At 41.4% G+C, this 13,472-nt stretch overlaps 1 protein-coding gene across 4 annotated transcripts in view; it reads right to left on the bottom strand.

The window, feature by feature from the left end:
* Window positions 1-13,472, bottom strand: part of LOC135544266 (latent-transforming growth factor beta-binding protein 3-like) — a 51,578-nt gene that overhangs the window by 36,957 nt on the left and 1,149 nt on the right. The gene's annotated exons all lie outside the window — the stretch shown is intronic.

Raw genomic sequence — 13,472 nt, 5'->3', positions numbered from 1 at the left:
AGTCAAACGTTTGGACACACATACTCATTCCAGGGTTTTTCTAAAGGACACAGATAAGAATGAACAGGTGTGCCTTGATATACTGTCATTTCTCTTTGCTTATTTGAGCTGTTCTTGACATAATATGGACTTGGTCATTTTTCCAAATAGGGCTATCTTCTGTATATCACCCCTACCTTGTCACAACACAACTGACTGCCTCAAACGCATTAAGAATGAACGAAATTCCACAAATGAACTTTTAACAAGGCACACCTGTTAACTGAAATGCATTCCAGGTGACTACCTCATGAAGCTGGTTAAGAGAATGCCAAGAGTGTGCAAAGTTGTCATCAAGGCAAAGGGTAGTTACTTTGAATAATCTCAAATATAAAATAGATTTTAATTTGTTTAACACTTTTTTGGTTAAATCATGATTCCATATGTGTTACTTCATTGTTTTGATGTCTTCACTATTATTCTACAATGTAGAAAATAGTAAAAAATAAAGACAAATCCTGGAATGAGTTGGTGTGTCCAAACTTTTGACTGGTACTGTATATTCGCAGGATGTAACATATCATAGGAAATGGATGACGTGGTACACAATTTGATGACATAGTACACAAAAAACAGGAACCACTTTTGGCTCGTGAGCACCACTTTTAACACTGCTGGCTGAAATTTTTACAAAAGTTTCAGAGTGCATCTTTAAGAAACATTCAAATTAGTACTCAAATGAGCTTCAGGGAGCTGTGGAAACCTGCTGTGAGAACCTACTCTGTCTTATGTAAATTTATGTTGGCCTACCTCACTGTTCTTCCAATATGTAGAATCATATTTTCAATTTACTTATGACATGATATGTTGATTTTTTACATTTGTTCACCATTCCATATAATTTTACTCTTCGTGATAACCCAAGGAATACTTTTTGTATTTTTCATTATTTGTACAGTCGTTCTTTATGGGTCTGTTTCTTGTGTCACCATATTAGGCCTCCATCCCAATTCAGAGGGCAGAAGAACCCACCATTCCAGCCCAGAGGAAGGCCCTAAAAATGGTCTAAGACTCCAGCCAACCTAGTCATAGACTGTTCTCTCTGCTACCGCACGGCAAGCGGTACCGGAGTGCCACATCTAGGTCCAGGAGGTTTCTAAACAGCTCTACCCCCAAGCCATAAGACTCTTGAATATCTAATCAAATGGCTACCCAGACTATTTGCAACCCCCCCCTCCCCATTTATGCTGCTGCTACTCTGTTATTATCTATGCATAGTCATTTTAACTCTACCTACATGTACATATTACCTCAATTACCTCAACTAACTGGTTCCCCCGCAAATTGACTCTGTACTGGTACCCCCTGTATATAGCCTCTCCATTTTTATTTTACGGCATTGTTGGTTAAGGGTAAGTAAGAATTTCACTGTAAGTTGTATTCGGCGCATGTGACAAATACAATTTGATTTGATTTGAACAGAGACAGAGGGGTGCGAGGACATTTGTCCTAAACAGGGTACTTTGTTATTTTCCTATTTTTGACACTTACACACAATGTGTAGAACATTTAAAGGGTCACTAAAATGACTGCTGTCTTTAAAAGACGACTGGCAAAAAATGACTGAGCCAAAATCTTGCCTAAAGAAAACCACACCCCTTGTAGAAAACACTTTTATCAACTAAACTGGGTAATAATATTTGTTTTGCCAATATATTTTGGAGTGCTATTTCTGCATCCCCCTCTGCTCCTCAGAGGGGGAAGGGGAGGACCATCCTCCTCAGTGAATTTCATAAAAATAAAAATAGTGAAACATTGAAAACGTTTTTTTTAAAGTACTTTTTAGAAAAAACTACATCAAATATATTCACACGTCACCAAATAATTGATTAAAACACATTGTTTCACAATGAAGGTCTACAGTAGCCTCAACAGCATTCTCTGGGGTAGCACAATGAAATAGCCAGATGACAGCTCGCTTCCGTCTTCTTCTGGGACTTCAATACAAAACCTAGGACACTTATGGTTCTCCCGCTTTTCCATACACTTACACAGTAATTATGACAACTTCCGGGAGGACATCCACCAACCTCTCAGAGCTCTTGCAGCATGAACTGACATGTTGTCCAACCAATCAAAGGATCAGATAATGAATATAGTACTGAAGGCATAAACTAGAGCAAGCTAGCACTTAATTTCTTCAAAAATGGTGGAGCAAATGCAGATAGCTAGTTTAGCCTACTCAAACACCTGGTTCAAACAGAAGGATGCTATGTTAGCTAGTTGGCTATAACTACCCAACACTGGAACTCTTCCAAGTCAAGGTAAGCTTTGGTTTTTACAAATTTATTGCCACATGGGCCTGCTGTTGTAACTGCTAAACAGCTTTTGACTGTACACTGTACTGCATGATTATAGCGGGTTTACTCACCTCTTAGTTCTATTGGCTATGTTGACTATGACGTTACTTTAGCTAATGCTGTGACTACGATGTAGGCTGTGTGTAGTGGTTATGATATGAAGGTTTGGCTTGGAAAGATTTTTTTTTGCAGACAGCTGATATGTTGTGCAAGTCCACAAGCGAAAGGAAAAGATGAGAGGAGGAGAGTGCGTAGATGCGAGAAGTAATGCAACAAGCTGTTTGTATGTGGCTATGAAAGGGATTTGTTTGCATTTGATCAGGGGTGTGTTCATTCCGATGATTCTGTTGGAAAACACCTACGTGCACCTACGTTGTAAACTTTCATTCGTAGGCTAGGTTGTAGCAACCTCATGATAGGTATATGTAAAATTAGAGTATTATGTAGCAGCCTAAACCTATTCAATGTTACATTGAGCTGGGTGAATGGAATATGAATCACAGTTATCCAATATGCTGTAATAGAAATAAGGCCACGCTCATTAAAAAAATAATTGTCTTTCCTCATCTTAAACAGCACACACCGCCACTGTTAACCATTTGACTACTTAGTCCACTTTCATTAAACCCACCCACCCCCTATTTTAAACACTTATTTCGATTCTATATCATTTCTAAAATTACAATTAATCTGGTGTGAGACCATGATACTGCACTGTGTAAGAGAGAGAGAGAGATAATATGTTGGCAACAGTGTGAATGTTGTCATATAATCGCTGGTCTAATCCCACTGTCATTGGGCCTACAGTATAATAGCAGACCAGGCAGGTAGAGAGAGGAGCGCTGACAGTGTACCCAGCAGAGCTGACTTCAGATATCTGCCCAGGCCCGGCTGCAGTGTGGTGGCACACCCCTCAGGGGAGCTGTAGTGGCTGGGGTGTCTTAGGGCCCTCTCCCCCCGGCCTGGCCTGGGAGCAGCACTGTTATTCTGTATTTACCCTGGCTAATGGCTGTGCAGCTTTAGAGGTTTGGCAGGGTGCAGTCACACAGTCTCACATTCCATTGACCAGCGTTAAATAACTGCTCCTTTTCTCCCCCTCACTAAGCAAATGGGAGGAAAGCGGGATAAAGATGGGGATGTTGTTTTGAGCTAGCTCCTATATTTCCCTCAAATGCGAGATAGCCTCCTCCATGACACACACACTGTGTTCCCTCATCACTTAAGAAATGACCTCTACTTAGTGTTTGTTTTTGGAGCTTCAGCTGCCAAAAACAATTTGCCACTTTTTTCTCAACCTGCGCCAAAGTGTTGACTTGAATAGAGCCAGTGACAAAATGGGAATAGACCTGAGAGGAGGAATCAAATTCCATGAGAAATCCCTGTTAAGATCACCAAAAAAACCATGTGACCTGGAGGGTTACCCTGGCGCAGTAAAGGCTGAACAGATACAGTGCATTGCGAAAGTATTCGGCCCCCTTGAACTTTGCGACATTTCAGGCTTCAAACATAAAGATATAAAACTGTATTTTTTGTGAAGAATCAACAACAAGTGGGACACAATCATGAAGTGGAACGACATTTATTGGATATTTCAAACTTTTTAACAAATCAAAAACTGAAAAATTGGGCGTGCAAAATTATTCAGCCCCTTTACTTTCACTGCAGCAAACTCTCTCCAGAAGTTCAGTGAGGATCTCTGAATGATCCAATGTTGACCTAAATGACTAATGATGATAAATACAATCCACCTGTGTGTAATCAAGTCTCCGTATAAATGCACCTGCACTGTGATAGTCTCAGAGGTCCGTTAAAAGCGCAGAGAGCATCATGAAGAACAAGGAACACACCAGGCAGGTCCGAGATACTGTTGTGAAGAAGTTTAAAGCCGGATTTGGATACAAAAAGATTTCTCAAGCTTTAAACATCCCAAGGAGCACTGTGCAAGCGATAATATTGAAATGGAAGGAGTATCAGACCACTGCAAATCTACCAAGACCTGGCCGTCCCTCTAATCTTTCAGCTCATACAAGGAGAAGACTGATCAGAGATGCAGCCAAGAGGCCCATGATCACTCTGGATGAACTGCAGAGATCTACAGCTGAGGTGGGAGACTCTGTCCATAGGACAACAATCAGTCGTATATTGCACAAATCTGGCCTTTATGGAAGAGTGGCAAGAAGAAAGCCATTTCTTAAAGATATCCATAAAAAGTGTTGTTTAAAGTTTGCCACAAGCCACCTGGGAGACACACCAAACATGTGGAAGAAGGTGCTCTGGTCAGATGAAACCAAAATTTTATTTTTTGGCAACAATGCAAAACGTTATGTTTGGCGTAAAAGCAACACAGCTCATCAACCACAACACACCATCCCCACTGTCAAACATGGTGGTGACAGCATCATGGTTTGGGCCTGATTTTCTTCAGCAGGGACAGGGAAGATGGTTAAAAGTGATGGGAAGATGGATGGAGCCAAATACAGGACCATTCTGGAAGAAAACCTTATGGAGTCTGCAAAAGACCTGAGACTGGGACGGAGATTTGTCTTCCAACAAGACAATGATCCAAAACATAAAGCAAAATCTACAATGGAATGGTTCAAAAATAAACATATCCAGGTGTTAGAATGGCCAAGTCAAAGTCCAGACCTGAATCCAATCGAGAATCTGTGGAAAGAACTGAAAGCTGCTGTTCACAAATGCTCTCCATCCAACCTCACTGAGCTCGAGCTGTTTTGCAAGGAGGAATGGGAAAAAATGTCAGTCTCTCGATGTGCAAAACTGCTAGAGACATACCCCAAGTGACTTACAGCTGTAATCGCAGCAAAAGGTGGCGCTACAAAGTATTAACTTAAGGGGGCTGAATAATTTTGCATGCCCAATTTTTCAGTTTTTGATTTGTTAAAAAAGTTTGAAATATCCAATAAATGTTGTTCCACTTCATGATTGTGTCCCACTTGTTGTTGATTCTTCACAAAAAAATACAGTTTTATATCTTTATGTTTGAAGCCTGAAATGTGGCAAAGGTCGCAAAGTTCAAGGGGGCCGAATACTTTCGCAAGGCGAAAGTAAGTGTAAGTGTTTCCAGTTCCAGAGATTTTTGTAGTTTGTTCCAGTCATTGGCAGCAGAGAACTGGAAGGAGAGGCGACCAATGAAAGAATTGGTTTCTGGGTGACCAGAGAGATATACCTGCTGGAGCGCGTGCTACAGGTGGGTGATGCTATGGTGACCAGCGAGCTGATCTGATGATTCAGATGACAGGCAGTCCTCAAGCACTCATCAAGCAGTCATCAGGCAGTCATCACACACACAGTTCTAAAATGGCTGAATGAATCCCCCTCTCTATGCCCCAGGGAGAGACTGACAGAGTGTGTGAGTGAAGCCATGCTGAGCCCCATCTCAGTGCACAGCCAGGCCCCTGGCACACTGTGGAGTGGTGCAGGTTTCTGGGTTTCCCATGTTTACCACAGCACCCATAACTTGGCATCAGAGGAGGAAGTGAGTGAGTGTGGGGAAGAGTAGAGGGCTCTCAGAGGGGAAAAAAGTGTGTCTCTAAACACGGACAGCTAGCCTTGGGCTGGTCCAGTTCTGCTTGTTCTGCTGATTTCCCTTTGACCTTTCTTTCTCCCATTACCTCTGACCCAGGGAAAACCTAAATAAATCACTGCAATAAAATGTTGGACAGAAGCTGAGCATTCAGAATTAAATACATGATTGGTATTGAATGACCCATTAACGTCATATTTTGTGCATGACCACATTGGCCATTTCACATCCTCACATGACCTCCAACCTGTGTCACGGATGGAGAGAGATGAACCTTTAGGCACGCAATACAGGGGGAGTGATATAGGACATTCTATAGAGAGAGGTCAGCTCAGCCTTAATAGTAAGGACGGGAATATTGTTTAGGTCCAGCACTACCCAGCATATCAAAGTTCTGGTGGAAACCTGAGTTTACGATATGGATAGATCTATAAAGAAACAGAGCCAGAGTGACTGGGCCACAGGAGGCTGCTGAGGGGAGGACGGCTCATAATAACGGCCGGAACAGGGTAAATTAAATGGCATCAAACACCTGGAAATCATTCCACCTATTCCGCTCCAGACATTACCACCAGTCCTTCCTTCTCCATTAATGTGCCACCAACCTCCTGTGGACTGGGCTGAATGAAGCAGGAAGTCTGGTTTAGGATACAGATGGTTACAGAGTGACTGGGCTGAATGAAGCAGGAAGTCTGGTTTAGGATACAGATGGTTACAGAGTGACTGGGCTGAATGAAGCAGGAAGCCTGGTTTAGGATACAGATGGTTACAGAGTGACTGGGATAAGCACAGCAGGTCTGGTTAAGGACACAGAGGGAGAGTGAATGGGCTGAGCTGGGCAGGTCTGGTTAAGGACACAGAGGGAGAGTGACTCTGCTGAACTGGGCAGGTCTGGTTAAGGATACAGAGGGAGAGTGACTGCTGAGCTGGGCAGGTCTGGTTAAGGACACAGAGGGAGAGTGAATGGGCTGAGCTGGGCAGGTCTGGTTAAGGATACAGAGGGAGAGTGAATGGGCTGAGCTGGGCAGGTCTGGTTAAGGATACAGAGGGAGAGTGACTCTGCTGAACTGGGCAGGTCTGGTTAAGGACACAGAGGGAGAGTGAATGGGCTGAGCTGGGCAGGTCTGGTTAAGGATACAGAGGGAGAGTGACTGGGCTGAGCTGGGCAGATCTGGTTAAGGACACAGAGGGAGAGTGACTGGGCTGAGCTGGGCAGGTCTGGTTAAGGACACAGAGGGAGAGTGACTGGGCTGAGCTGGGCAGGTCTGGTTAAGGACACAGAGGGAGAGGGACTGGGCTGAGCTGGGCAGGTCTGGTTAAGGACACAGAGGGAGAGTGACTGGGCTGAGCTGGGCAGGTCTGGTTAAGGACACAGAGGGAGAGGGACTGGGCTGAGCTGGGCAGGTCTGGTTAAGGACACAGAGGGAGAGTGACTGGGCTGAGCTGGGCAGGTCTGGTTAAGGACACAGAGGGAGAGGGACTGGGCTGAGCTGGGCAGGTCTGGTTAAGGACACAGAGGGAGAGTGACTGGGCTGAGCTGGGCAGGTCTGGTTAAGGATACAGAGGGAGAACGACTGGGTGGGGAGAGCAGAAACAGGTCTAGTTGAGATGGGGAGCAACAGCTACCAGGCAACTGAGATTGATGGATGGAATGCCTGTGTGGTAGCAACCTTTGAGGAGAAGAAAGGCAGTGTCCAGCGTCCCTCACCCAAACAGAGCTGTGAGCAGGAAAACCCAGATTCAGAGCTACTGTAGGTAAATACTGCATGGAGGGTGGGAGGGGGCAGTGGGAGGAGTATCTATCAGTAATCTCACTGGATTCCCATTCTCAGCTTCTTTGGTCATACAGTGCTGCTTCACTCTGACCTGCACAACCCAGCTCAACCTCTAAGACTGTATGGAGGAGACATAACACAGAACAATACGAGCCTGATTTAAAGATCAACCGCTGACTGACTCTTTTAATCTATAGAACCTGCTGGAAATGAAACATGTAAAAGTATGTCAACATACACAGCACATGCCATATCTGATATTATTATGGGATTCATCTCTGATACAGTATGTTATTTGAGTATGACAAGAAAAAAATGCAGAAAAATATAACTATGTTTATGGTTTATTTAGCTACTTCATTATCTATTCTCTGGCAACACTGCCATTCTGAGTTTGTGAAACCCTGTTCTGGACTACAGAGTTCCTGCTTTCTGCTTTGAAGCAGTGCAGTTTCACGCTCTCTCTCTCCTTTGTAAAATGCTTTTTGATTGCACAATAATTGAACATGTAATTGCGGTCAAACACTGTATTGAAAGCAACCAGTGTTGTTACTGTTGAAGATAAATGGGTCCCAGTTTTCTGGTCTGAATTGTGTTTATTATTGAACAAAGGACACTCGCGTCGGCCATTCAAGGTGGGTGCATAGGCCTATACGTTAAATGTACTGTTAGATATCAACTATCAGTAATATTAGGCTATACTTAAGAGTTAGCGATCTAGTTAACCACTTACTCAGGTGGTGAATTAGCCCCAAATGAATTATGTGATATGTGATATTTACGCCAAAAAAAGGTGTAGACAAATGCATCTCTATTGAACGAAAAAAAAGGAAAATTCTGGAACCCTATTTTATATTAACATAATAACAACAATTGCATAGTTGTCGAACTTCAAATTCATGACAATGACTGGTTTATCCAAAAGTAATCAGCTTACGTTCTTCATTTTGAGTCAGCAGTAACTAATCCTTCTCTGACCCTGCTGGACTCCCACACCACTGGGATTCCTTAACACGATATATTAGGAGACCTGTGCCATATACACTTCTGACAGTAGCATAAGAGAAATGTGAAGAGAAGGAGCACAGAATGAGCATGGAAAAGGGTCACTTATATCATTTCACTGTTGGAGTTGAGGTTGACTGATTTGTGTCAATTCTCATTTACCAGTTGTTTTTTTGCATTAACCATGTCAGAATCTATTACAAATCTTTAAAGTAAGTATACAGCGTTTCCATATTTCTATGAAATGTTACCTATAATTAATTACAATATAAATGAAATAGTTTTCCTTCCATCTTCTTTTATTAAAGCCCCCATGTTGTCTTTTAAATTATCTTTTTAAATCATCACTCTATGTGTTTATTTCATGAAAATAACTATTTTAGCATTTATTTCCCGAGCCGCCTTTTGCCATTGAAATATTCAGTCTGATCGAGTGGGCGTGTTGATAGAAAAAACGTGTATATATTTACATACACAGCCCTGATTGGCGGATAGAAGCATCTAGACTCGAGTCTACCCCGCTTACCCCTTCAAAGTAGATCAGATTGTGATGTTATTATCTGGGCCAAAAAATCCAACCCACTGAAATAGGCTGAAATGCCAGGAATTATTTTCAAACACTTCTCACACAAAAAGGGCATTATCATCATTTTCACAATTTCAGAGTATTATTTCATCCTCATAGTGTCGAAATAGAACAAAAACAGGAAAATCACGTTTTTGACTGCAATGTCCATTTTAGTATGTTAAAAAGCAGCTTTTCTGTGTTGGAATGGTGTGGACGTACCCCAACAACAGAATGCTTTGGGCGTATACCAGTCATCGAAAATATTAATGTGGGTAGGCCACTGATTGGCCAGTTCATCCATGATTATGAGGAAATAGCAAGCATTTTTTTAAACGGTCTGTTGGAGATGCAAGTTTGAGGTGGGATTTTTGAAGTTTTTTTCTCCCCTCCAATTTATGCTTTGGACACAAATATGAGTATAGGACAAGTCAACAACCTTATTTGGGTATGGGTAAGTTAACAGAATATGACATTTTAAAAGTGAGATTTTCACTGGACATTTACTTTAAATGAACTCTCAGAATCTCGGATGGAAATGTAATTACTGTAAAATATAGCAATAGCTACACAAAACCAGTCCGGTAGACTGAGGCTTAACAGACTTACCTGAAACTCACAAAGCCTTATGTATCCTTTTTGTCATCATGTTCTACAACGGCAAGGTTCTCGCAGGTTTGCTCAGTCTAGGCCTCAGTTTCGCTGTGGTGCTGAAGTCACAACCACTCAGATATTGAAAAGCGTTGTTGTTGTCATTGACCAGCGGCCATTGCAACATGCTACAGAGAAAATTCTGCATGTCCATTGAGTGCACAGTCCACACACACCTTTGGTCTGCCAAAAGTTACGCTGCCTTAGGTTGCACTCTGTAGCCCCAGCCAGGCAAACCCACACAATTGGACACAAGCCTGGGTAAATGCAGCTTACAGTACCTGTACAATACTAGACACAGGCCCGATAGTACACTAGTTTGATTCTCTGGACCAAATATTCAGATGACACCAAATGAATAATCCAGTATTGTACTGTAATTACAATTGTAGAATAAATGCAGGGTCATTCTGATGTTGTTTTGAACAATTCATTTACAGTGCAGAAAAATATAGCTTATTATGACAAAACCCCTTTTTGTAATTTACAAATATGCTGTAGTTCTGTAATGAAGGGCTGGTGGGAGAAAAAGCTTAGCAACTTCACATTTCACTACAATATTTCCAAAACAAAATCTGTTTGAAAACATCATGAAGGGTCAACTGAAATTACAGTCATTAGTTGTATTTTTCTTAAATAGAAACATTGTGTAAATGTATAGGAAATGTGTGGGCATAAGTGAATGTGAATATTGCTCTAACCCTCTTGACCACGATGCCCCACAGCCAACAGTTCAAGGTTGACCTCTGCTGTATTTGTATAAATGTAGCTTTCATAGTGACTGAATCAGTGTCTACGTTTAGTTTTACCACTGCAGTTTATTTTGGGCTCCTGTTCGTAGTCTGTCTTAATTGTGGGGTTGGGGTGTAAGTCAACCTAAAATAACCTTTGGCCCCACACGGATCAACACAGAAAGGGACACCTCTCATCACAGAAAGGGATACCCCCTAATCACGACTAATGAAAAGCTGGGCAAATAATAACAGTGCTCTCTCAAACCAACAGGTAAGATAGAAGTGCCACTCCATGCCATAACATTCATAGACTGATGATCTGTCATACTGTGAACTGTGAATCAATCTGAATGATCATATACACTGTGTATACAAAACATAATGCTCTTTCCATGACATAGACTGACCAGGTGAATCCAGGTAAAAGCTATGTTCCCTTATTGATGTCACATGAGGCGGTTTCAAAAAATGCAGCACTTCCTGATTGGATTTTTATCTGGGTTTCGCCTGTAACATCAGTTCTGTTGCACTCACAGACAATATCTTTGCAGTTTTGGAAACGTCAGAGTGTTTTCTATCCAAACATGTCAATTATATGCATAGTCGAGCATATTTTTGTGACAAAATATCTTGTTTAAAACGGGAACGTTTTTTATCCAAAAATTAAAATACTGCCCCCTAGTCGTAAAAGGTTAAATCAACTTCAAACAGCGTTGGTAAAGGGCAGGAGACAGGTTAAAGAATACTTGTTAAGCCTTGAGACAATTGAGACATTAATTGTGTATGTGTACCATTCAGAAGGTGAATGGACAAGACAAAAATTGTAAGTGCCTTTGAACAGGGTATGGTAGTAGGTGCCAGGCGAACAAGTTTGTGTCAAGAACTGCAATGTTGCTGAGTTTCACATGGTCAACAGTTTCCCGGGTGTATCAAGAATGGTCCACCACCCAAAGGACGCTAGTTAGAAACTTCCTTCAAACTGCCTTTAAAATGAGGCAGGGTGATTTTTTTTAATGAGCATGGCCTTATTTCTATTACAGCACATTGGATGACTGTCATTCATATTCCATTCACCCAGCTCATTGTAACATCACTAGGTTTAGGCTACTACATGATACTCAAATTTTCCCTATACCCATCATGAGGTTGCTACAAACTAGCCTATGAATGAAAGTTTACAACGTAGGTGCACAGATCGAGAGAAAAATAGTAAACACGGTGACAGAAAGTGACACATTCAATATCGCCTTGCACACTCTTGCCTGCATCTAGCTGATCTAGGGTGCAATCATTAGTCCACTCCAAACAGTTGCAAAGGAGAGATTCTATTGGACAAATTCAGGTATGTTTATTCCTGTTTCGTTTGCATTCATTTAAGAAATGTTTTTCAACACAATTGCCGTAATGAATCACTGATCACCTGGCCGCAAACACAGTTCAATTTCATAGCAGCCACATACGAACAGCATGATCACTTTGCTCATTGTATAATTCCTTCTAACACCTATGGGCTCTCACCTTTTCCCTTTGCTTGTGGACTTCATTGCTCAACACAACAGCTGTCCGAGACCAGGCAAAAAAAACCATTCCAAGCCAAACCTTCATACCATTATCGCTAACTGCTACACACAGCCTACATTGTTGTGTCACCATATTAGCTAACATCATAGTCAACATAGCTACTAGAACTAATGCATTAGTAAAACCGCAAAAATCATGCAGTACAGAGTACAGCAAACACTTTAGCAGTTACAACGGTGGGCCCGGTAGCAGTAAATTAATAAAACCCCAAGCTTACCTTGACTTGGAAGACTTCTTTTGGATAGCTATTGCCAGCTAGCAAACATGGTATCCCTCTCTGTTTGAGCTGTGTGTTTGAGTAGGCTAAACTAGCTAGCTGAATTTGCTAGCTAAGTATGTGAAAGTGAAAAAAAAATACAACGAAATATAGATGGCTCACTCTTTCTTGCTTTTCCTTTATTTTTCAAGAAATTAATTTGCTCAGAACTGTTCCACTATTGAGAACCATGAGCCTCCTAGGTTTTGTATTGAAGTCAATGTACCCAGAGAAGGACAGAAACTAGCTGTCTTATGGCTAAATCATGTTGCTACCCCAGAGAGTGCTGTTGAGACCTTCGTTGTAAAACAGTGTTTTAATAAATTATTTAGTGACGTGGATATATTTAGTATAGTTTTATCTAAAAATGATAACTTTTTTAATGTTTCACTATTGACATTTTTTATGAAATTCACTGAGGCAGATGGTCCTCCACTTCCTCCCCTGATGAGCCTCCACTGGCATGCAGAGACATTAAAATGGTATGCAAGGATGTATCTGACTCTGGGGAAATAGATAAATGGTCTCATTGCCAAAATCCCAAAGTATCCCTTTAACTTTATGCAGGAGAGAGGCAACCATGATCTTTTATTTTTGATAATTGAGTGGAGATATTGATTCATTTCAGTTTAACATTTCATTTGTACCTTTAAAAAAACAGTCAACTGTGTATGTTGCTGGTTATTATTACAGTTTAATAACTGTATTATGCATTTAAAATATTATGTTAAGGTTCAAACCATACAGTATGTAGAGCAGCAGTAGTAACAACCTGACATACTAGGAAAATCATACAGTAGCAGAAAAAGAGGACACAATGTTTGTTGAATTGAATTTGTCCCCATTAACAGTCACACTGGTATGCAGTATGAATGGCCATGGCCCCAAGACTAATTGGACTGTACCAGAGAAAGTGCCCCTATCCAAGGTCCCTCTTAGACTTGTAAATGTGCCTATTTGTAGGTTAATAAGATTTGTCTGTATAATATTCTCAAAAGTCACTATAAATTAGCATTTAAAAC

The sequence above is a fragment of the Oncorhynchus masou genome, chromosome 8 (assembly GCF_036934945.1).
Source record: "Oncorhynchus masou masou isolate Uvic2021 chromosome 8, UVic_Omas_1.1, whole genome shotgun sequence".
Lineage (NCBI taxonomy): Eukaryota > Metazoa > Chordata > Actinopteri > Salmoniformes > Salmonidae > Oncorhynchus > Oncorhynchus masou.
Note: the sequence above shows the minus strand (reverse complement) of the source record. Positions and strands in the feature narration are given on the sequence as shown.